Raw genomic sequence first — 25,942 nt, 5'->3', positions numbered from 1 at the left:
TTAAAAGCTACTGATGATGTCTTTTCCTTTTTTTTTTTTTTTTTTGTTTTGTTTTGTTTTGTTTTATTCTCTCTGGTTTTTGGCATGAGTTCTGTAGCTGCTGGAAGTGGAGAAAGGAAATACCTCCCAAAAGATGTATTTGGTTATGATATTGAAATTCACAGATATTTAAAAGAACGAGAGTCTGTTAAAAAATCAGGAATTCAGATGCCCCCCCTCCCCACCCCAATCTCCCATGTCTTCCTTGTTATAGCTGGCTCCTTTCCAGTCTGCTGTTTGGGTTTGGTTTTGATTTTGTAGGGGAGGCAATGACTGAATGAAGCAATGAAGAGCTATGCAATTCTGCTAAGGCTGTATGAATGCTTAATTGTTCCTTAGAGTTAGTGGGGGCTCACAGACAGGGCATTGACCTAGGACTCAGAATGGCAGGTTCTTTCCCCAGATTTCCATCAGCCTCTTGGATGATACTTGATGAGTCATTATACCTGCATGTACCTTACTTTTTTCTTACTGTATAATAGAGCTAATGATACAATTGTCATCATAAAATCCCTTCATCCTGTAGATAAGAGTTTGTCTTTCTAGGGATGACACATGAAAAGGTGAGGAAATCAGAACTAGATCTGCATATATGAAAAAAATCTTCCCTACCTTTGGAAGAATAAGGTTACCTTACATATGAAATGGAAAAAAAGCAAAAAGAAAGGGGTTCATTTCCATGGAATAATCACTATGCAATTTAAGGTTGTTCTTCACTTTTGCTAACACACTTATTTTACTTAAACAACAACACAACCCTAAAAGGAATCCATGCAACTATTAAAGTCCAATTCTAATCACCATGAATATTTCAAGGGAAACACCAGAACTCTGTCATGTCTTTTGGGAAAGCGGATTGTTTTCAAGCTGGAAACTCTCGAGCTTGTTTTTGGAGACTTCAGAGGGAAGAGAAGATAATTCCCTGTTGTGATAAGGAGTTCAGTTCTCACAAATATTGTATATAGCCCTCTGCCGAGGAGGAAACCAGATTTCTCCTCCACAGCTGCTGAGTCTCTTCAGCTCCAACTATGTTTTAGAGGCATGACTCCTTCAACAACAGCTACTTCAGAGTACCTCCACTCCCCTAAACTACCTGTGTGTCAGCCCAACCAATCCCATCCTAATCTGCAGTACCTAGAGGGCCAAATCACTGCCCTAACTTTTTATTTGCATAGAAGCCTGAGAGGAAATTTGAATACTGAGGCATGACACACCCTCCTGCACACTCAGAGTTCTTCCTTCCCTCCACAAATGACAACTGACTCTTGTCTGGGTTAAACCTCAGTCATTTAATTCTTAGTCAACTCCTGATCTGAGTTTTGCAATGGAAAAGCAAAGACAGTCAGCATTTGGTCTGATGCAAATGAAAGACAAGCTCTGCATGTTGACTAGTAGTCCAGTTTGTTTACAAAACAGTAGGACAACCAGTCCTGCTTTAATTACCAACAGTTGTTGTTTGCAATAGAAATGAACAGTCAATATTGGCTAAAACAAGGTGTAGCTTTTACCATTTTTTCACTAGGGGACACCAGGGCAGCCTTGGATGCCCAGTCCTTGTAACCAAGTATTTAAGCTTTTGCTCAAGAAAAGAAGTCAGCCATGAAGAAAGATAAACATACTTGTGCTGACTGGTGAGTGGGAACTCCAGACTGCCACCTCCCTGTTCCCTTTGCTTTTACGAGCATCAATAAATGGGGAGAAAAAAAACCCCAAACATTTCTGGCAGGAAAACTGAGTGCTTTTTTTTTTTCCCCCACTCCCTCAGCCATTTGCATTAAAAATCTCACACACTCATCACTATGCCTAGATCCAGCTGTTGACATTGGTCCAGAAGTCACAGGCAAATCTTGGTCCCTAGGACAGACATGTTTAGAATAATAAAAGATCCTGAGTGGTGACAAAATAATTTGCTTGCCATCATCTCAGGTTTCCTTGAGCCTCTTGCAGACTTATCTGTATGGTGTTACCTTCTCAGATTTTGTGAAGCACCTGTCTAGGCAGAAAAGGTAACGTAAGGGCTCTACTGAGTGCTATTCCCAATGCAGTGGCAGAGGTGAGGTCCTATTAATTTCTGAAGGTCCCAAATGAGAATTCCAGATCTGAAGAGATGTTTTTGCTGGAATAACCAAGGAACAAATCTTGTTCTTTGACAGCAAAATAAACAGAAAAACCCACGAAGCGTTGGTAACTGTTATTTTGTACCCATTCTCTAGTAGTAGGTGAAAGTAGAATGGTTGTTCCATTCAGGTGTCACTGCTTGCCACCCAGTTGCTTTCATCTAACTGCTCTGACAAGTACCAATACATTGGAGAGCAGAAGCTAGCTTCAGATCTGCATTATAAGAATTGCCTGTCTCCTGAGGAGAAACCCTATGGCAATCCTTATTAGCATGGTTCACCTTGGCTGGCTGTAGTTTATTTGCTGTATGGGCTTCCTGATTCAAATAAATGGTACACATACAGTAGCATGCCTGCTACGTGGTTGCTCAGGTAGTGAAGATGCAGTATGATTTCTTGTGGTTGTGGTTTCTTGAACAGTGGGGAAGCAGCTGCGATGGTAAGTTTTCCCCTCAGTGGAGGCTGGAAACAGAGATGTTGAAAGACACAAAATAAGAAGGTAAAGCTCTTTTTACCCATCAGTGAGAAAAGGTTGTAATCACTATATTAGCACCACTGAGGTTTCTCGCTTTTAGAGAATGGCTATGCTGTGCCTTCCAGATGCCAAAAGCAGTAGTATAGTCGCATCCAGGTCTATCTCGTCCACATGCATTATTTTGTATCTAGTCTCCAGTACTTAGTGAAAGTTGAGTGGTTGTTCTATAACACCAGGGGAACAGTTTGTCCCCCTCAGAGGTTTTCTGCAGAAATAATTATTTGGAAGAGCAAGAGGCCCATCCTCCTCGATTTCCCCACAACAGTGCAAACTTTTAGTATTTGCTCTAGTGTTGTGGCAACTGAGTTTGTGAGTTTGATGGCGCAGCTGCTACATGAGCAACTTTTGCAAGCTGCTTCTGCTTGTGGGCTTAACTACAGCAGGCTGGCAGCTCTCTAGTGCCAGGAGAGGGAGGACTCTGTACCAGAGAAAGAGAGACTGGCTGTTGCTGGAAAGCTAGCCAGTCACTTTATAAGGAAGCAGTGTTTAAAATGTTCTATACTCTGTGATCATTTGCTGCATACCAGGTTGCTGGTGATCTTGCCGTGTGGGCAAAGGATGAGTGCCTTGGAGATTAGGGCATGCACCACATCCCCACACCTTTTGACCTTATTTGCTTCTCTTCCCCCCATCTCATATTGCATCCTTACAGCCAAGCACTCCTTCTTGAGCAACCTCTGAGATTTCACCACTGACAGTAATGCTTGTTTGACATTTATGGCTTGGACAGCACAAGCAAAGGGAATGTGGCCTGCACACAGCATGTAATTACAACACAAATAGTCAAACATATATGCATATATGCCCAGCGAGCCTCGAGTGTACCAGGTTATTGTCTTGGCTTATCTATGACATGCTGAGGTTTCCAAAGGTCTGGTTCAAGGGTAAAAAGAAATTACACCAGCTAGACCAGATACAAGAATATTTTAAAATGCATCATCTATTTAACTCCCTTTAATTTCCATAAAGCCATTGTTATCCAATTCTTAAAATATGTAGTGCATGTAAAACAATGGAAGATATTAAATGTTATGAAACAAAGCCAACTCTGTCTAAGCCTGGCTGTGTAAAGAATGTTTCTTTTTATGGAGAAAATGCAATATTTCCCTTTTCTCTGTCTCCTATGTGACCACTTGGAAAATTGCCTCAACTTCCCTGCTTGATGGACTCATTCCAGTGACCTCACTGGAGCTGCAAAAAGCTTGATCGATCTGCTGCAGTTTTTTTCCCACCTATCCCGAGTCTGTTCCATAAGTCCAACCCAGTTCCTGGGAATGCATGTTTGTAGGCTGGAGTGTCCTGGTCTGGGGTTTATTTGCCTGATGCAAACTATTACTGCACCACATATCGCAACTGTGCCTGTAAAGAGAGGGAAGCACTGCCTGAAGGGCAGTCTGGGATTGAAATTCAGAGGAATCAGCTTTGCAGCTGGATAACCTGAAGAAAACAATTTATATACCTATGCTTTTACTTCCTGAATTCCTTTGCAAAGAGCTGTGTAAGAAATGAGTATAAATATACATTATAGACCTGAGAATATATGCTTAAAAACCAAATCGTCCTGTTGATTAATTAATCTGCTAGATTTATATTAGATATATATACCTAATGTAATCTATATATATAAAAAATATATATTATTATCTGATATGTAAGATATATATTTCTAAGATATATATAGATACATATATCTATTATATAGAGATCTATATCTAATATAATATCTAATATATCTAATATAATCTATATCTTTTAGGTATCTTTTAGATATAGATTAGATATACAGAACTAATTACTGACTGTAAGTAGTAGGAAGGAGGCATTAAAAGGATATTTTCTGCCCTAGAAGAAAGCAAAGACAAAAATATGTTTTCAGGAAGGTCTGAAAAATATTTGAGAATTAATGACCTAAGGAGGCCTTAGGATGTCTGCATGGCACAACGGTGTGTGGGGCAGAGACCACAGACCCAGGGCCAAGGCATTCTGCCTGCCTTGCACATCACAGGACAGTGCAGGGACTTTAGCTGGTGTCCCAGCAGCATGAGAGTCATATGCATGTGCCTGAGGGAATGAGTTCAGCCTTTCAACAAGGATCACCTGGTTGGACCCAGTGCCACACTGATATGGTCATACTGTTTCTGGTTCTGTCGTCTCTGCCCTGTGCTTTGTTGCATGGTGCAGACATGGCCCTCCCATTCCTTGTGGCAGATCCCTTGGGCATCAGCGGTGGTGGCAGTCTGAAACTGTTAAATAAAGCTTTATTGCAGAAAGAGCAGGGAGATGACTGAAGAAGGGGCTGAAAAGGGATTAGTTATTAGTACCTGGGAAAGCTGCTTGGTGTTGCAAAAGGTAGCTAGAATATAACAGTCTTTGAATGGATTTAACCTGCATAGGATAAATAACCAATAGGATAGGTCTGCGATTGCAATCAAAATCCTTTCTAACATGTCTGGATTCCCCAAATGCTCCTTTAACGGCAAGCTGAATTAATTTAACCTGCACGGAGGATGATCCCTGAATCAGAATTCACAGTGGAAACCTGAAACTGAGAGACATACAAAGGAGGCTTAAAAAAATCAGTTTATAATCTCTTCCAGGGCAATGATGCTAAACTGTGATGAGATCAGAGGGAGGATAGTTTATAGAAGCTTCCACATTTTCGTTTAGAACATAGATAGACATTGTACCCTAGAAAAGCAGTCATGCCATTAGCAAGGAAGGATCTAAGTGATTCTAAGGCTCTTTTCACCACAGGAAGCAGCCAAAAAACGGCTAAAGCTTACAGCTCGTACAGTCATAAACTTGTTGACAGAATCAAAAGCTAAAAAGATAAAGGAGCTAGGCAATTTTGAAGAAATCTGGGTAAGCAACAAGAGGGAGACACATGAGGTAAAGCTGTTTTCTCTTTGATATGTGCTAGACTAAGTGAGAACTATGAGCTGAAAGTGGCACCAGTCGAATCTTCTCAGTGATCCCAGTTCCATTGCAGTACTGAGGAATGGCAAGTCAGTAAGACATTTGCTGCCACTTTGGTAATATTTTTATTATTCCTGCATGCTGTAGTGTCCCATCTATTTGCCTCAGTCCCAGGTATAGAACTGTCATAGGATCCAGATCAGTTTGCACAAGGGTCCTCATGTCCCAACCAAAGTCCAGCTCAGAAGGACCTCCTGCCATTCAAATCCCTCCTTACACTTTCACATGGAAATAGCTCCCTTCACCTTACCTTTAACAACCACCTCACTGCTCTTAATGCATGCTGTTAAGCCAATGCTCCCTTCCATAAGTGAAGCAGCTCTGTTACAAATGAAATAACTCATGTACACATGCAAACACTGTGAAGCATTCGGAACCCCCTCCTGATTATCTTATACTCAACTGCTGGGCCCAGAGACCCCTACTGGCACCTGGCATTATGAAAACACACAGAGTTAAAAAAAAAACAACAAAAAAAGAAATCTTTCCTTCTCCAAAGACCTTTCAGTGTAATTAAGGAGAGGAAGCGTTAGCATTCCTTTTCATTGTGAGGCACAGTGTGATTAAAACACTTGTCCCAGATCTCTTCAGGATGACTGTGTTCATGTAGTCCTGTATGTTGTTAAAAGTGGTGATTTTTTTTTTAATTCTGTTTCTGAAACATAAAGTGTTTTTCTTGTTTTCTTGGGGTAGAACATACCAGGTTCAGCAGGAGCATAATAACTTCTCAGGCAGAAAGAAATCCTGTCAGAAGCACTGAATAGTACAATGTCATTGAAAGGAAAGTCAGCAGGTCTTAATGGAACATCATCAGGCTGAAGGGGCTCTGATTACTCAAATAGTGATGGGCAAGATGTAAATTGCTGAGGTAAAGCACTGAGTGGAGGAACAATTAACTTTGCACACAGTGCCTGCACTCAGGTTCAAGGCAGGGCAGGACCCTAGGCTGCTGGAGATGAAGTCTGGTGCTTGCTCATGTGCACAGCCTGAACCCACTTTGAACTGGGGCTCTGCAGAACCCTGCACTATCCCTCTGCAACCCAGTGCCACTATCCCTCTGCACCCCAGTGCCTCTGCTAAGGGAGCTGCGTCCATCCAAGATATGGAGAAGCTAGGTGGGCATATGGACCTGCTGCAGCAAAACAGGGAGTGTCTTGGCTTACGTGGCCAAACCAGTCTGCTCCTTGCTTTAATTTTAAAAGCACTAAAATGTGCAAACCAGCACCACTGAAATCAACAGGAGTTTTGCCACTCTCAGGAGAGAGGCCACAATCTTGGTCATTATCTGGAATTTGGTTTCCTGTAGTAACCCTGATTGTTATAAGCTTCCAGCCCAAATACATTATTTGCCAGTTAAAGTGTTTTTCAGCAAAATGGCACCAGCACGGGTGAAGCTCATGCAAGCCATCTACATGGATAGCTGATGGTGGGAAGCAGAAGAGGAAATGTATCAAAGCATTACAAAAAAAAAAAAAAAAAAAGCAACTTGAGGATAAGCTGCAAATAACGCTTGTGGGGAGACACACAGACAAAAGTCCCCAAGAAGACAGTAATTTATGGAGCTTTTTCTCCCACTGGAAGGAAAGAAAGCAGAAGAAGGGATCCTGAATGCCTCTATTGTCCCTGTGCCTCTCATTACCCCAAAATCCTGTTTTATCTGGGTATTGCTATGGCAGCTTGATGATGTATTCCCCACAGCATAGTTGCTAACACAGAGACATTAAACTAGCCTGAGTCTGCACCAAAAGTCACAAGGCTTCCTTGCCCACTCAGTGGCTAACCCTTAGCCGGTAACTCCTTTTATCCCCGCTGAGGTGCTCCAGGCTGTAGCAGTAACCTGGCTCCTCTTGTCTCGCTATCGCATTGCTTGTGGCAGGGCGAGCGCAGTGCTGGGCTTGAGACTAAGAAGAATGTGACGAGGAGAGGAGCAGAGTTAAATAAGCTCCACTATTCCCGGTTTCCACAAACATTCCTTTCCTCTGGTGAAAGCGTATGTGGGGCCTTTCCTGGCCCAGTTTGTCGGTTAGGTTTGGCAGCTCCCCAGTTCCCCTGAGATCGGCACGCATACCACTCATCCTCTGGAAATTCCTCCCCAGCCACAGGGAAACAGGTCACCAGCCAGGAGCCAGGCTCCGAACTCACTGAGTCTCTCTCCGCTTAGGACGAGCCAGATGGGTAACTGAAAAAATGCCACTGAGAAAGTGAAAAATAAGTTGTTCAAAGCTCAGAGGAAATGGGACAATGGAAGGGTAATGCTGTGCTGCAGTCTTGTGCTGGAGACCCAAATGCACACGACCTTCTGCGATGCCTGTATGACCCCCACCCCCACCTGCAGGCATGGCACTGGGGGAGCCGAACACTTTGGTTAGGTTTTGCCTAATTGTGAAGAGAGTAAACTGCACCGGACTGGATGTGGATAGCTGCTGCGAGCCAGAACATCAGGATTTCATTGTCTCCATCTATTTGGCAGGTGGTGGCATGCCCCAAATGGAGCTGATACTTCTAATCTCTTTTCTGCCTTGGAAAGAGTACAGACTTTCCAATCTGGCAGGGCTTATTTGAGCCACAGAGAGAGAGAAAAGAGAGTCAAAGGCAAAAGGCAGAGATGTTGAGAAAGAATAGAGAAAAAGATGGAGGTAAAAATAGAAAATGGAAGGAAGTAGTATGAATGAGAGGAAAAGAGGAAGAGAAAGGAAAAGTGTGAAGAGAGAGAAAATGTGATAAATGCGGATGGGAAAGATTAAAGCACACATACGTTCAAGATTAGGGTAGCATTCACCCCCTTGTCAGCATGGTATGCATCCCCATTTGAACCTGCCCTTCAGAAGATGTCCATCTGTCACAGCTGGTCTTCATCTTATCCATCTGCTTTGCAGGCTTATGGGATGGTTGCATTTCTCTGGAGCTGGCACTGCCTTTTTCTCACGTAAGCAGGACTTGTGTTTGTTTCTGGTCCCCACCAGCCTCTCAATACACCAGGATATTGAGATACATTAGTCTGGGCAATTCACCACTAGTCACAGTATAAAAGTTAAAGTTACTGCTACTGAATCAGCAATATGTCAAGGACTCTGCACACCTTTTTTTTTTTTTTTCTCCTCCCTTTGAGCTTTCTAAAATATGTAGGTATGTAAAAAGACTCTTCCCACTGCCCAAGAAACAGCCTGTTTTAGAAGCTGCAAGAAACTTGCTCTTTTACATGACTGCATGACTGTGGGGCTACAACATTTCCCATTAATACCAGTCAAGCTTTCCCATTAGCACCAGTCATAGTAATAGTGCCACAGCTGCACAAGGCCCTGTTTCCCCCTTTCAGTCCCTGGAGGAAGGGATCAAGTTCTGCAAGCCCTCAGTTTCTTCCCTGGTTTTCATAATGCTCGCAGCCATGATATTACAGTTTTGTTTATGCTCTGAAGAAACACAAAGTAATTGTTTATTGAATTTATTTATTAAACTTGGGTTTTATGTCTGAGGGAATTGTTCGTGTCTTCAGCTGCCTCCTAAAATAAGACATTTAAGGCATGCCTCATTTTTATTTTCTGCAATTGTTCATGGCTTGGCACTGAACAAACTCCTTTTCCAGTTAAACACTACTTGCAGACATCCTAATATAGTACAGCATGCATTAAGTGAAACCATTCATTTGTCATAGTTGCAGCAAGTTCAGGTTTTTTGGATTGCCGTGCCAATTTGGCGGAAAGATTTGGAAGGTAATAAGCCTAATGATAAAAACATATACACTGCTTGTTTTGTTGCTTTCGACCACCAGGGGTTTTAATAAACAGAACTCAAAGGGGCTGACCTACCTTGACTTGCACTTAGCAAATCTAAAGTTCAATTTGGTCTTCACAAAGATACAAGGATAGAAAAGTACCTGAAGATTTCTCCACTCTGGGATGTCCTGTAACAGGAATCAGATACAATCAACAAGAATCGGTTACAGTCAGGCCCAGTTACGCTCAAGGGGCAAAGGGCAGTGTGTGACCGCCATGTTGGGCTCTCCAGCAGAAGAAGAATGATGCCATGGTCCTGCTTCCACACAGGATGCCTGGAAGAAGCCAGGGTGAAATGACAGGTAGCATGGTGTCTGAGCTCAGCTCAAAGGATCCCAGTTTTGATGAATGTCCTCTGTCAACCATCAAGGACAGCCAAATGCGGCTTTCTGGCCTGGCCTTGGGGTTTTTAGTTGCATTATCTAACCTTCCTGCCTTCTTGTACCATGTCCCTGTCTCTCAACTGTGCCCCATCTCTCCCTAAAACCAGCTCTGCTGTACAGAGGAAAGACAGCAGCCACTTGGCTGAAGTCTGGGCAACACTGCATGCTGTGGATGGAGGGAATCCTCCAGGAACACAGAGAGCTGAGAGGGGAATTTAGATGTTTAACAATGGGACTGAGAATGATGAGGCTGTTGGAAGCTGGCAATCACACAGACTGGGGGCTTGTCTTGCCCTGGTGCTCTATTTCTCATGTTCATATCAGGGAAATGGTGTGCCTCCAGCTGATGAAGAAGTCTGTCTTTAAAGAGTCTGCCTGGTAAATAGCTAGGTGTTAGGCATACCATAAGAAATCGTATTTCCCTAGAAAGACACTCCTTTTCTAGCCAGAAATTGTATTTAGGGAGCAGGCTGTGGGATATTTGCTGGGAATTTCTGGATGCCCTTCAAACCCTGAATGACTAACTGCATGTGCCACAGACCATGGCTCCAGCATGCATCTGGTTATGTCAGCCCTAATCTCCATGCACGCCACTCACAGCCAGCGTGGTCCAGCTGAGATGATCTCCAAAGTTGAACACATGCATATATACCCTCCAAAGGAACATATGGTGACTTTTAAGAAAAATATCATCATCAAGGCAAAGAGCTCAGTTTCTACTTGCACAAATGTATCGGTGAGGTAAATGTAACCAATTTGTCACGTGTCTTAAATACACTATACCCCTCCCTCCTTTCTGTTTACATGATCAAAGATGGAAGCGTGTATCGTGTCCAGCTGGCTTTTCAGGCCCATCTATGTTGTGCCCCAGGAGCTTTTCATTCCTGGTTGAATTCATGCTACCAAACAAGACATAAACTGACAAAGAAGCAAATGTATCTCCCCTGATGCCTCCATATGTGAATGCTGCTGAACCCGAGGCCGGACCTCAGCACCCTCTGAATGTCTGCCCGCTGAGGTGAAAAAGAGCACTAGTCCTTCTCACTGCAATTCAGCTGGGAGTAGCTACTTGAACATATTGTGGTTTACTTACCTGTTTTCAAAACCCAGGGCATTTCCCTATGGGTGCTTTTGTTAACATAGTGCATGCATTATTTAAACAAAGTTATAAATCACTGTCTGAGTGTTTCTTTCACAACAAACTGGAGCGCTCATACCAGTCTCTCTCTGTAACACAATGCAATGGGTAACAGCTACTAATCCAGCGTGACCAAGGAGCTCAGCCATGTCAAGCTAGTTTGCATTCTGCTTCATCCTTAGTATCTGCGCACCGCTCAGAGGTTACATCAGAACTTAAAGATTACTGGGGCTATCATTTAGAAGTATAAGTAGGGGGACAAGTATTCCCTGCCTTATTCTTTGGCTATGCTAAATCATAGAATCATAGAATCATTAAGGTTAGAAAAGACCTCTAACTGACATGTCAATCTACCCCTGTAAATGATCAGTTCTTTGTACTAGTGTGCTCCAGTATCTCAATGATTACCTCTTACCTATAGCCCAAAGACTAGTAATAAAATTCCACTAATATGACAAAAGGAAGTCATATGACAATGACATAAGATGAATACCAATCACATGTTCAAAACAAGACTATCTCTATAAGCTTACCTGGGAGACCATCATCACTACCAAGCTGAGGAAGAACTGTCATGCAGAATTATCACATGATTAAGTTTAGTTTTTGCAAGGAGTGCTTCTGTAGACACAAGATAACAGATGTCAGATTGACCGAAAAATTTTTCATTAGCAGCCTATAAAGACAACCCATGGGGAGTACACATGCTGGCAAAAGCTTTTCTAAGTAAGCACATTTAATTATGCAAGCTTCAGAGTGTTTGAATTAGTAAGAGAAAGCCCAAATCCAGGAAGAGAGAGGTGGAAATTTACAATGTGAATATCACAGCAGGTTATCTAAAGTGCTTCTCCACAGCAATAATGTCTTCTTTACCAGTGCCTATGCACAGACGACTTAAATCAAAGAAAAAATTCCCAGCTGGTTTCAGTCAGCAACATGCTAGATTTTTTCACTAGAAATCAAGTCTTCCTCCCTTTCTCCAAATTTATTCTTCTGAAGGTTAAAGCATGAGGTCACCAACATCTTTTCCTTAAACATTTACTTAGACTATTTTCCTGTAAGTCAAAATCTATTTTGCAAGTTCAGCTCAAAAGACTCCAGGAGAAGAGAAGGTATGGTGAGGAAGAATAGCACTGAATCAAATACACAGGACAAATTGGCGGGGTCCTCTTGGGCTGGGAGCCATTGAGAGATGGCATCCATAGAGGCAGGAACTGCAGCAGCGTAAGGTGTTGAGTTTTGAATTTCCATCAATTTCAGGAGCAACTGTCAGCATTTTGTGCCTTTTGGGTCCCAGTCCTCAGAAAACAAGATATTTGGGTTATTTTGTTGGCTGTAAGGTTTCTGTAAGCCTGAATCTGACCACCTTCTCTTCCCTGTGATCCCAAGCATGCCTTTCACAGCACACGGCTCTCTGTGACCTGGCTGCCCGCACAGCAGCATCACGGGGCTGGTGGTGCCAGCTCAGGTCATCTGAGGACCTCGTCCACAGTGTCCAGCTGCCTTTAGCGATTTGCAATACTCCAGGTTCTGGCAGGGCTTTCTGTTTTTAATGGTGAATCCAGGTGTACGTCAGCCTCAGCTTTATTTCAGCAGATTGTGAAACCTGAAAGATCTAGGAATAGTCAGATTTTAGGAGAGCATGAAATAAAAAGGAGAAGTGGAAAAATGACAGCTTGGTGAAATGGAAATCCCATATGTGTGTTTGTGGAGTGGGGAAGGCAGCTATAAAAATAACCCATTTTGCATTCATGCTTCAGATTTCTTTTCTATGTTTCTGGCAATATCACAAAGATTGTATTGGCCCACTGTTGCATCTGCACACATTGAAATCCATAGATTAGATTTTGTAGATGATTATATTTGAGTTCCACTAATTTTTTAATATTATTTTCATGCAGATGCAGAAATTAACTTAATGGGGCACAGACATTCATGCAAGTGTGAACTTGACAGAATAGATGCCTTCTCACTGGGACCCTCGCACACTGCTCCAGAAGAGACATGTGGTTCCTCTGCCTACCCAGGGATACAGCACAGCTTTTCACCCTTTATGTTCTGCTCAGGTGGCAAAACAGCTGTACCAATCCAGTTCAGAAGCATACCTGAATCTATCTTCAGCTCTGGGTTACTTTCTCAGACTTCTTGTCTTTATCATCACTACTAGAAAAACATACAGTGTTTTGAAAGGGCATTGTCTCCAGTAATAACTCATTTCCTCACAAAAAGGACCCAGTTTCCCCCTGTTTTTTGTTTATTGGGCAAGGCTGATTTATATGCTTTCTCCATCCAGCACATATTCATGTCATTAAGAAAACCAGCAGCAGGTGCACTGACATTTGGAGCTTAATGAACAGCTGGAAAGTCAGCTGGGGTTTCCCTGTTTTTGAAGAACAAGTGAAATCCTAGAGCAGAGGAAGCAGAAAACTGAGATTTATGTATTCTCCTCCTAATAATTTACTTCAACTTGGATGGGGATTTGAAGGAAAGCAGAAGGAAAGCGGTTCTTTCTAATCTGAGGGAGAAGAAATGGTCAATATGATGTTTATTCCTCCTCAGTTTTGAGATGTGATATTGATACTTAGTGAGTCTGAGAAACAGCTTGTTTTGCATGTGTGCTACTAGGTGTGGGTGAGCAGTTCATACATGAAGAAAATAATAGGTTGTTATTATTTCAATAACAGTTCCTAGATCCACCATCAAACACTTGCTTGTTGAAACTATTCACAGGTGGTTTAAGTGAATAATTCCATGATCCCCATAATTTCTTCTGGTTTTCTTCACCTCAGCTAACAGCTCCATTGATCTCATTGAGACAGCTCCCATAGGATAATTCACTACAGGATAATTCAACCAGCAATAATAAGGAACCTTCATTATTTTTCTTAACCTGCAGATCATACAGCAACGGTTTTTAAAGTCAGAATGTTCATGTATTTTTTCAATTTGGCCACCTGCACAGAATTTAATGTAGTGTCCCTTTCAGGAGATCCAATGCATTGTGTTTCATTAATGCTTATTTTCTGAAAAGGCAGACAGTTCGAACTGGAAGACATCATGAGATGGAAATTGCTAACTCTCTTGTTAGCATGTAGTAGGGTATTGCCATTCTCTCAAATAAAAAGGCAAGGTAATTTCAAAGAGAGCTCCTAAATCTAAATAGTATTGTTTGTTTAGATAATGCACATGATATTGTTCCTACTCTCTGAATAGATATTTTATGGATCTAGTCAACGGCAACAGTTAATACTTGGACTGAAGAGTCTGAGCTGTCATTTGTGATAATGAAATAAAATTCATACTTCTCCCTCCAGGGTCTGTGGTTCAAACGGGACCTTTGATTCCTTTCTCACCATCCAGTCTTGGAATAAATTTTAGATATTTTTTGTGCCAGTTGAATTTACTCTGTTAAAAGCTCAGGGGCCTGTAAGCATAGAAAGGAAAGGAGTGTTTGGCAGCTAGTGGTCCTGCAGCTGATCCTCACCTCTAGCAGGAGCAATGGCTACACTATTTGAGGCAGCCATCCATGAGCTTGGTGCTTAGATCAAGGGTGTGTAGGCATGAGGAAAGGCTTCTGCTTTGCCTAACCAGGGCTGATGTCCATCCTTATGTCACCTGAAAACTGGAATCATAACCAAATGTCCTAAGAGCAGTTGGACCACACTTGCACTGGGAGTTTCTCACACACAGGAGCACTGCTGGCATAGCAGCTGTAATGGGGAGTGAGACAGCTAAAATCTACCACTCTTTTTTTGGTTTGCTTTTTCTCTTCATTCATGACCAGGCAGATCCCTGGCTTGGCTCACTGTGTGTCCACACAAAGTGGTGTCGGCACAAAAGGAAGGAGGGAGAACCTGACCGGGAGACAGGCATGCCAGCCTGCCCCTTGCAGTTGCAGCTGTGATTAGGTCAGCCTCAGCAAAACCCTAGCTAGTCAGTCGCCTTTGCCTGCCAGGAAACCAAGGAAGCCCGACGGAAAAAGAAAGTACAACAAAATGTAAAAAGGCTGTTCTTAAATACTGGATGCCTCTCCTCCGTGCTTCAGTGTCTCAGCTCTGTGTAAATAACCCCCCGGGAGGTGGTGCAGGGCTCAAGCCCACCCCTTTAGACTCTGTGATGCTATTATAAAAAGGGCAGAGAACTGGAGAGACACATTTGGTTTTGAAGGGCTTTCCTTTCAGAACAGCAATAACATGATGCATAGAGTTCTTGGAGCTGCTGCAGCTGTGTCTTCTCCTACAAAGTAGTGCTCTGATTTCCATTGCTCTCACTTCATTGTTCAACAGGAGAGTCATCCACTTCCCTCTCCTCCTAGGGTCCTTCCCCACGGCTCAGCACTGAAACACCAACACTCAGCGGTATTTCATCCCCCTGTCACTCCCTCCCTTCTCTGTTCCTTCCTGGGAGAAATGGAAGTAAATTGGATTATCATTATATCCCTTCACTTGTTCATTTGTAAGAAACATTTTCAAATGTGTTTAATTAAGATGGCTTTGTGTCTTCCCCTTGCATAAGGGCTGTTGTGAGCAATACAGATACGGGAGGTAGGATAGGAAGATTCCTGCAACAAAGACAGGGATATAAAGCACTGGTTCATTTCCCGGCTCTGCCTGAAATTTCCTGTTACCAAAATTGCTTATTGTCTCTGCGCTAAACCTGTAGAACAGGGTTGACATTTCCTTTCTTTATTGCTGCCCTTCACGCGTATAGTGTTCACCATAGTTTATCCCCAGTTTCTGGTAATATGGCAGCAAACTGAAGTATGACACTATATTTCACTTACTGCGTTTTTGCTTCAGTTTCTCTGTGTGCATTTTTTTCTCTCCACGCCTTCTGCAGCAACTGTATTCCAGTACGTTAAGGCCTCTCTTGGCTGACTGCATCTTTTTTTGTCAGCGTAAATAATTCCAGATGGGGACCCCCTCCTTATGACCAAGGGAAGAATAAATAACACAGCATACATCGCTCCAGGCTGGGAACAGGTGAAAATGCTGCATAATAGAAATTCCATCTGAGGGAATAAATTCTCAGACCATTTTAGTTGGTTGATGCTCGTCATATCTTTGAAACTATTTTACTTAAATCATGAAAGAAAAAATATCCTCCGCCTCTGACAAACTCAGGCTCAGATGCACCATTTCTTTCTCTAGCAATATCAATTTCTCTAAACGTAAGTTTTTTTTAGTCTTTCTAATACCCCTTTACATTTCTTACTCATGCCAAGTAGCTTGAAAGGCTATTACCACTCTAGTTTTTTATATAGAAAGTTTGGGTGCACATTAATCTAACCTAAAACTTCTCAGGGCATTTATGAAGCACAGAAGTGTAGGTTGGAGCGGGTTCTATTTTATGGAACTGGGACTCCCTTTCAGAATTTGTGTGTTTCTTAAAAAGGAGAAAAATAGTAAAAGGTAACTTTGAAAAAACTGTTTATGTGGTGAACTAAGGAACTGAATAAAATCTGTTATTAATTCTAAGTGTTTTAAACTTTTTTTTTTGTTCCTAAAAACAGTGTTGCCTGTTGCCAACTTTCGTAGGGAGATCTACTTCCTACATTCTTATTGGCAAAACTTAGAATTTCAAGATGGAGCTTTTTTCTTTTAATTATTATTTTTATAACTATAGAAGAAACAAATGTCTATTCTTTTAGTGAACAGGCAGGAATAAAAAGAGACGATTGCCTCTATTAATTTTAGTCTTAGGAGCTAAGATAGCAAGGATATTGAGCTGAAAGTAAAAAGAGGCAAATTCTTTTGGTAGGTGCTTTTAAAAATGTGCTAGTTCATGTTGGTTTGTAATTAAAATGTCTTCTCCATCTCAATGCTGTGTTCTCTTAAGGGGCGTTGGGATTTAATCTCCCAATAATGGAGATCTAAATGTATTAAAGTTGGAATGCACAAGACTGCATTGCACTTGTTGTCATGGGAGCTACTTATGTGAGTAACTGCAATTCCAGATACAAGTTTCAGAAGCTAGCCTATAGCACTGCACTGTTTTTCCTTGTCTTTCTAGGTTTTTGTGTGTGTTTCCATTATTTTATTCCTCTTATTCTTCCTCCAGCTTCCCACTTTTTCCATTTCTCCTGTGCTAGGGCAAAGTCTTCAATCATTTCTAATGTAGCAGTATTGATACAGAAAAGCAAAAGGTCAGGAAGTACAGATGAACTATGCCTGAGCATGCTCCTTTGCAGGACTGGCCAGCCAAAGCTCAGGTTCTGCCCTGGCAGTGATTGCAGGCCCAGGGCAGTATAAACACCTTGCAGATAGATAGTGAACACTCATCCTTCTGGGGATGAGGCAAGTGCAGGACAAGAAATAAAGAAGGATAGGATTACTATGCATAAAACCTGTTTATCACTTATTAACACTGCACTTTTTGTGATTTGCATTACTACTTTCACTGCCCACCGCACACCTCTCATAGGCCAACACCACCCTGGAGGAAGAAATGCTTCTGGAACCAAGATCTGCGGCTGGCACAAAGCAGGGAGCTGCTCAGGGCAGAAAAATATTTAGTGACTTTGACTGCAGAATGGTAAGGACAGGTATTTCACAGTTAGCCTGAGACAGTAAATTTGGGATAGGGAACTGTTACTCTAGCAATGGAGCAACTCAGCCTAAGGACCCACCAAAGAGTCATCTGATGGAAATAAAACCCTTTACGTATAAAATATACTTCTGGTCTGATTACAAACCCTCATAAGCAAGGTAATCAAAGAGGGCATGAAACAAAAAGCCTTTATTAAGGGTATGCAAACTTTGCCACTCATGTCCTCCTCTCTTCTGCAGTGTGTGGTCAAGGAGAAATGTAGAGACTGAGTTCAATACAATGTTTCCCATACACTGTTAAAGAAAATCCTCTTGTGAGCATTTCAGGCACTTGCCCTAAGATCCAAAGCAACAGTGACTTCTAGGAACTCCCCAGCAGCCTTTGCAACAAAATAGGTTCAGCCAGCCTAGCTCACTCATAATTTTTGCATGGCATTATAATGGCTGCTCTGTCTGCCTATACAATCACCTTTTGGACAGCGCTGAGTTCATTTGCTTTGGCAAATGCTTAAATTCATCTTGAAGAATCATCCTCATCTTTCAAAGAAGTCAGTACAAGTGGGATAATCTGTTGTCAGGTTATCAACAAATGTCTTCTCTTGACAGGAGCCTATGGGTGTGCTGAGATCTATTTAGTGCAAATTCCAGGCAGGTTAGAGAAAAATGTCAAGACACATGGAAAATTTCCAGCTCACTAGAGAAACCAGCATATACTCCAGGCTGACTAACATATGGCCGAGGAGATGGCTTTTTTTGACTCTTGCAGAAGCTGGTGTATATAAAAGGCTGAGCATGGCCATGGATTTTTTAAATTTTATTTTCTAGCCATGTGATATTTAGGCTAGGGAAAAACTCACACCACTGGAGTATAATTCAAGTGCTCTGTTTCTCTGGGCTTGTTATAGGACAGAACAAAACTATAGCCAACTTACAAGACAATGTTTTACATACTTTAGCATGCCTTCGTGAACCTATAAAGTTTTACATTTTCCTTTCCTTTCAGCTATTATAAAACAGCTATTTTATAGTAAATTCTTTTATTCCCTGCTTTACCAATAAGATAAAGCCAAATAGGGAGAAATTGCTGTCATTATAATTGGATGCATTAATTCCTTTCTACTGAGGTCTAGGAGTCCTGACTTCAAAAGTTCTGAGCAGGAAATGGAAACCTTTGCTGTGAGGGATCAAGCTAAATGTTCTGCTGAGCTTGTAGCCATTTCTCACTACTAAGGGGTGGTTGTGAGCTTGCAGTAAAAAGATGGTTGTGGTGGTCTAAGAAGATATGGTTTTGCAGAGCCCTGTTACAATTGCTGGAGAAGACATAAAGGAGTTTCAGAGATCACTTTTCTTTTTTAGGTCCACCACCGAACAGGAGCTGCTGCTGCCTGCGCAACCTCTCCCTGCCTTGCACTCCCAGAAACAGGGGGCTGGTCCTAGGAAGCCAGTGATGCCCAAACAAATGATTTTCATGAGTTTCTTTAGAGTCAGGCCCTAGTAATAAAAGACAGGAGGACAAAGCTGGCAGCCTGCTGACTGAATTCAGCTTATAGGACAACTCCAGCTGGGCCGCTGCCTTTCCCTATGCCAACAGGCAGCGCTCCTTTGCTTTGCTTGCAGGGAGGCAGGAGTTTTGGCCCACAAGTCCTTCTTTTTCCTCTACACTTCCTGCCCTTCATGAAAGGGGTCCCAAAGAAGCAATGAGATAGCCCTTTTCCATGCTGCTGAAGTCAATCAAAATAATTCCTACTGAGTCATGACCCCAGTTAAACTGTGTTCATGTCCTGGAGCCCCGGGGAGCTGTACGTGCTTTGGAGCAATGGCCTGCACAGGGCCTGATTCATGCTCTTGGCTTCATACCTCCATACCAAAGGGCATTGATGATGCACAAATAATTGAGAACTCCTGCAGCTATGCTCTGTACTTATTGAGCAAACACACTGCAGGCAGCAACTGGGAAATCATGAGCAGGAGTGTGTACTGGAAAGCAAAACCAAACATCTGTACTGTCACCAGTGAAATTGCATGAAACACCTGGAGAGGATCACAAATGTTTATCATGTGGCTGATGAGGTCCAGAAAATTATGGTAAAAAAGATGGAAGCATTTTAAAAATAAAACCATTGTCAGCCTCAGATGTGATGTTACACTTAAGCTGTAAAGAAATTTCTAAGCTGTCATGAACACAATAGTTAGAAGCAGGCCAATGAGTTGGCAAACTTGGCTGCAGCTTTTGTTTAAAAACCTGAGTAGTCCTTAAGAAGAACTGGAATTGAGTCAATTGAGTCCAGAGTAGACTGGACAGACTCCTGCAGTGAGCAGTGCAGAAAACAAGGGTCTCCTGGACTACATTTTGATTGGCACTTTTAGCCACCCTTAGAACTAGACCTGTTGGCTGTCCTGCATCTTTGGGCACAAGCAGTGGTGCACTGCAGGGCACAGGATGAGGATGTACAGGGTCAGGTAGGTGGGCTGGCAGCAGTTGGCTGTGCTTAGGCACACTCCTCCCATCCACTCCAGCCCTGACGCCTCAGTGGGCAGCAAAGGAGGACAGATCAGGGCACAATCCTAAGGCCCCTCTGAAGAAGGAATTTGGAAGAGGATGAGCCTGGTAGTACACAGATATATAATAGAAAATGTTTTCAATAAGGATAATCAAAACCTTATTTTTCCTACCTCGTCTCTGTAGATCATAAGCTTTCTGTTATGTGACTGTTTGGCCCTTAGGACAGCAGCACCCACATTTCCATTGGAGATGTCTTGACACATTTGTAAGAGAAGTAAAAACAATAAATCAATAGGAGTCTCTCCACTGACTTCAGAGATTACTGGATTGGTCTTTCTCAGTCAAAAGTGATTAGGCAACTCTGCTCCTCAGACATTCACAGCTACTGCCATTGAAACAAATTGGCTGCAACATCACCATAAAATGACGCATATTGTTCTGCATCTTCCTATGAAATAATTGCTTGATAGCTTTACATGGAACTCCCTTGGGGAAGAAAATAGTAAAGAGATGGTAAGGCACAGTAGTACTTCCCTGCTGTTCTTTGATACTGTCTAGCTAACAGATGTCAGAGATGGAAGTAAATGCAGGAGAAAGTAAAGTCAACACAAAAGTTTCAAGTGGAATTTGCAATTACTAAATGCTGCAAATAATTCTCTATCTCAGCTCTTGTGCTTAACTTACATGTGTGTTAAGTAGGTGTAATGAAAATCAGAGATCAGTTGCTCTAAATGTTCGCACAGTCTCAGAGGAACTCATGAATTCATGGAGGAAACTGTGGAGGTACTGATGGTAGAAGGATTTGACAACTGTGCAGGAAGAGAGAGAAAGGGAAGGACTGAAATAAAATGTGGATCAGGAAAATCCAATCACCGTGACACATACAAATGAGCTCTGAAAGAGTTTCTGAGTAGAGTCTCTAAGAACTGTGACAAAGTTTGATATGTTTTGGGAACAAGATAATGAGATCAGGGAACCAGTGCTAGCCTGGTCCCTACAGAGGATGGCATGCTTCTGGTACGCATACAAAGTCCTTTCTCACAATATAGCATCTCAGGCTTTTGTCCATTTGAATCTCGTAACCTAACCCCTGTCATCCTAGGAAGAGCTGGGTAGGAAACTCCAGCTTCTTTTTGAGGTGTTACTTGCGATTCAGCAAATGGGTCAGTACTAAACTGATTATATGGTATTATTTTTTGTGCAAGTCCTTCACTGAGGCTTTTCTGCGTGAGTGGTGATGGGCTGAATCTGATGACTTCTAGCTCAGCTCCCTGGTAGGAATCTGCACTTGTCCTGAAAGCAGTGTGATGACAATAATCATGACAGCACTGAAGCAAGATGCCATAGACACCTTTTCCGTGGCTCAGGGAATATTTGAGATGTAAAACATCTGCATATGTGGAGGTACTCTGCACTCTGAGGCTGTTTCCACTGAAAGGGCATCTAAAAGAGATAAAAATGAATTGTCATCATTATGGATGGGGTTTCTGCCAGCTGCTTAGTAATTAGAGTTTTAATTGCCCAGTAATAAAAGTTTTAATTACTCAGCAATTAGTGCTTGAAGTTTCAAGTGCTTCACATGCACTCAGTTGCATTCTCGAATTGCCAAGAGCAAAAGATGGAATAGCTCCAGTGTGTCTCAGCAAAGCTCTGAGCAAGAGGGTTGAACATCAGTGACGGAGCAGCAGCAGAAAATGGCTAGAGCCCCAGTTGCCAGTGGTCAGCCAGGCAAACAGTCTCACATAGCAGAACCTACAGGCGGCTTGTTACCTCTCCAAACTCACCACCTCCTCAGCTGGGCCAGACAAGAGGCTTGGGTGGTAAAAGCATCATGCTGGGGAAAGGCTACTGCAGAGTCCAAGTCCTTTTCAACACCTCTGTTCTTTTACTTGTTGCTTTCATTCCTTCAGGCTTTTGTTAACCTACACTGCAAGCATCCTTTCAGTAGGAACTTAGCTATGGTATCCACCTGGTGGAAATCTATGCCCTCTGCACTCACCAGAATGGACACAGCAACTCACACAGAACTCCCACGAAATCATGCAGCCATCCAGGTCTCAGGCTGCAGGGAGTGCCAGAGCCTTTCAGTGGTAACGGATGGGAGCTGTGAGAACAGCTGTCTGAGGTGTGACCAGGTGGATGATTTGCCTAGCATGGTGGCAGAGCTACATGAGGAGGTAGAAAGGTTAAGGAACATCAGGGAGGCTGAGAAAGCGATAAACGGGTGGTGTCATGCTCTGCTGTCCCTGAAACAGAAACTGGAGCAGCCATCAGAAAAAAACCAAGACCAAGGGGTTTCTGCATCCCTCACCCACCAGGCAGAAGGCAGTAGCTCAAAGGAAAAGAGTGAATGGGGGCAACCCATGCTTGGGGCAGCAAGCAAACACCCTCCTTGCCCACCTCACCTTCCCAGATACACCTGTATAACAGGTATGAGGCTCTGCAGGTGGAAGACCAGTCAACGGAAGATGTGTATAACGGTCCATCTATACCAGTGCTGTTGCCAGGGTCAGAAAGGCCTACCCCCCATACCAAAACTCCACGAGGAAGAGAAGATGGGTTATAGTTGTAGGTGACTCCCTTCTGAGGAGAACAGAGGGTCCAATATGCTGGACAGACCCTCCCCTTAGGGAAGTCTGCTGCCTTTGTGGGGCCTGGGTTAAGGACATTTCTAGGAAACTTCCTAGCCTGGTACAGCCCTCAGACTATTACCCATTATTCATCTTCCATGTGAGGTGATGAAGCTGCAACACATAGTCCAAGGACAATCAAAATAGAATTCAGGGCCTTGGGGTGGCTAGTAAGGAACTCTGGATCACAGGTTATTTTCTCCTCTCTCCTTCCAGTTGCAGACAACAACACTGGAAGGAACCAGTGTGCCCAGTCCATTAACTCATGGCTCTGTGGCTAGTGCAGTCACCACAACTTGGGGTTTTTTTTTGATAATGGGATGGCCTACACAGAACCAAGCTTGCTGGCTTCTGGTGGGATTCACCTTTCTCAAAGGGGAAAGAATGTTTCTGCTCATGAGCTTGCAAGGCTTATTGACAGAGCTTTAAACTAGACTTGAAGGGGGAGGGGGTTAATATCAGGCTTGCCTGAGACAAGCTGAGGGATGACACACCAAGGCTGGAGGGACAGGATGCCAGTGAGGGCACTCAGCCTGTCTCTGAGATGCACTGCGTTCACTGGAGCACAGCTGAAGTTGTACAGAGATGAGCTAGGGGTTACTGAGGTAACAGGAGCCAAGAGCGGAACACTGGCGAAACAATTCAAAGGAATTAAGGGGTGTTCCTCTAAGAAGGTGACATGGATGACAGCCCAGCTGAAGTGCCTCTACACAAATGCACGCAGCATGGGGAATAAACAGGGGGACCTGGAAGCCACTGTACAGCAGGAAAACTATGATGTAGTTGTCATCACAGGAACATGGTGGGATGACTTGCACAACTGAAGTGCTGCAATAGATGGCTATAAACTCTTCAGAGGGGATAGGGAAGGCAGGAGAGGCAGTGGGTAGCTCTGTGTGTTAGGGAGTGTTTGGATTGTCTAGAGCTTAATGACGGTGACAATAGACTTGAGTGTTTATGGGTAAGAATCAGGGGGAGGGCCAATAAGACAGATATCATGGTGGGAGTCTGTTACAGACCACCTGACCAGGATGAAGAGTCAGATAAATTATTCTCCAAGAAGCTGGCAGAAGGCTCACGATCTCTAGCCCTTGTCCTCGTGGGGGACTTCAATCTACTGGATGTATGCTGGAAATACAATACAGTAGAGAGGAAACTTCTGGAGTGTGTGGAAGATAACTTCCTGGCAGAGCTGGTGAGTGAGCAACTAGGGAAAATGCCCTGCTGGATCTGTTGTTCATGAACAGAGAAGGACTTGTAGGTGATGTTATGGTTGGAGGCGACCATCAAATGACAGTTTTTGATTCTTGGAGAAGTAAAGAGAGGGGTCAGCAGAACTACCACCTTGGACTTCTGGAGGACAGACTTTGGCCTGTTTAGGAGACTGATTGACAGAGTCCCCTGGGAGGCAGCCCTGAAGGGCAAAGGACTCCAGGACATTCTTCAAGGAGGAAGTCTTAAAGGTGCAAGAGCAGGCTGTCCCCGTGTGCCAAAAGACAAGCCAGCAGGGAAGAAGACCGGCCTGGAAGAACAGAGGGCTTTGGCTGGAACTCAGAAATAAAAGGAGAGTTTATGACCTTTAGAAGAGGGGGCAGGCAACTGTGGAGGACTACAGAGGTATAGCAAGGTTATACAGGGAAAAAATTAGAAGAGCCAGGGCAGGATGTATTGATGGGCCAAGGCCAACTGTATGGGGTTCAACAAGGTGAAGTGCCAGGTTCTGCACTTGGATCACAACAACCCCATGCAAAGATACAGGCTTGGGTGAGAGTGGCTGGAAAGCTGCCCGGCGAAGAAGGACCTGGGATGTTGGTCAACAGCTGGCTGAACATGAGTTGGCAGTGTGCCCATGTGGCCAAGGCGGCCAACAGCATCCTGGCTTGTATCAGGAATAGTGTGGCCAGCAGGAGTAGGGAAGTGATCGTGCCCCTGTACTCCACGCTGGTGATGCCGCACCTTGAATACTGTGTTCAGTTTTGGGCCCCTCAGTACAAGAAGGACATTGAGGTGCTGGAGCATGTCCAGAGAAGGGCAACAAAGCCGGTGAAGGGTCTGGAGAACAAGTCTTATGAGGAGCAACTGAGGGAACTGGGGTTGTTTAGTCTGGAGAAGAGGAGGCTGAGGGGAGACCATATCACTCTCTACAACTACCTGAAAGGAGGTTGTAGTGAGGTGGGTATCAGTCTCTTCTCCCAAGTTACTAGTGATAGGACAAGACAAAATGGCCTCAAGTTATGCCAGGGGAGGTTTAGATTGGATATTAGGAAATACTACTTTACTGATAGGGTAGTCAGGGATTGGAACAGGCTGCCCAGAGAAGTGGTTGAGTCACCATCCCTGGAGTTATTTAAAAGACATTTGGATGTGGTGCTTAGGGACATGGTTTAGAGTGAACTGGCAGTGTTAGATTTACAGTTGGACTTGATGATCTTAAAGGTCTTTTCCAATTTATCCAATTCGGTGTATTCTGTGTAAGTTCTATTTGGCTATTTTAAAAAGTTTTAATCTAAACTCACAGGGATCCAATAGGAAGCACCTAGATCTGTAGGCAGCTTATCAAAATGCCTGAAACCCACGCTTGCAGGATATATTTACAGTTAGTAGTATCCAGCTGCACTATGTTTATTGCAATTCAATGAACTATTTTACCTATACTATATTCCCTAGCTAATTCAAGGCCAAAATACCCTTTGCTGGGTCAAGCATTAATTACTTCATACTAGTATTATCCCAATTAATTTTCCTTATGCTAGATAGTAAAGGTCCTAATTAACACAATCTCTGAGGGCCTGGTTTCTTTCTCCTTGCATTACTTGAACTGAAGTATCATTAACAAGTCAAACTTTAACAAAGTCAACAGTTGGCAACAGCCCAGGAAACAGGACTGCATTTAGGCTACAGAGCCTATGCCTTTCAAAAGGTGGGGTTTTTTTTCCCTTTTTATAACTGGTTTCCAGATTTACCTGTTGGTAAACAACAGTTAAAGTTGAGAAGGGAAGTTTATGAGGAAATGTACCAATAGTCACACAAGCACAGCTTTACAAAAAACCTTCCTGTTCCTGAGTATTAGAAAAAAACCAACAAATCCAAACTAGGGTTACCTAAACATCAACATTTTAATCATATACACATAACATTAAACAAAACAGGGTTTTTCCCCTCTGCTCTGAAAGGAACTGACACCTTTTAATAGGACCTGGTTACTTGGTTAGTAACCTAGTTAGTAACTCAAAGCATTTAGGTGGTCTGTAATGTAGCATCAGATGTTTTATCTACCTTGGACTGTACAAGTCATTGGTT

At 43.0% G+C, this 25,942-nt stretch overlaps 1 protein-coding gene across 1 annotated transcript in view; it reads left to right on the top strand.

Annotated features, from left to right (window-relative positions):
- Positions 1 to 25,942, top strand: part of FAM180A (family with sequence similarity 180 member A) — a 31,877-nt gene that overhangs the window by 1,160 nt on the left and 4,775 nt on the right. The window lies entirely within an intron of this gene.

The sequence above is a fragment of the Phalacrocorax aristotelis genome, chromosome 1 (assembly GCF_949628215.1).
Source record: "Phalacrocorax aristotelis chromosome 1, bGulAri2.1, whole genome shotgun sequence".
Classification (NCBI taxonomy): domain Eukaryota; kingdom Metazoa; phylum Chordata; class Aves; order Suliformes; family Phalacrocoracidae; genus Phalacrocorax; species Phalacrocorax aristotelis.
The sequence above is the reverse complement of the archived record's forward strand: the minus strand, read 5'-3'. Positions and strand labels throughout refer to the sequence as shown.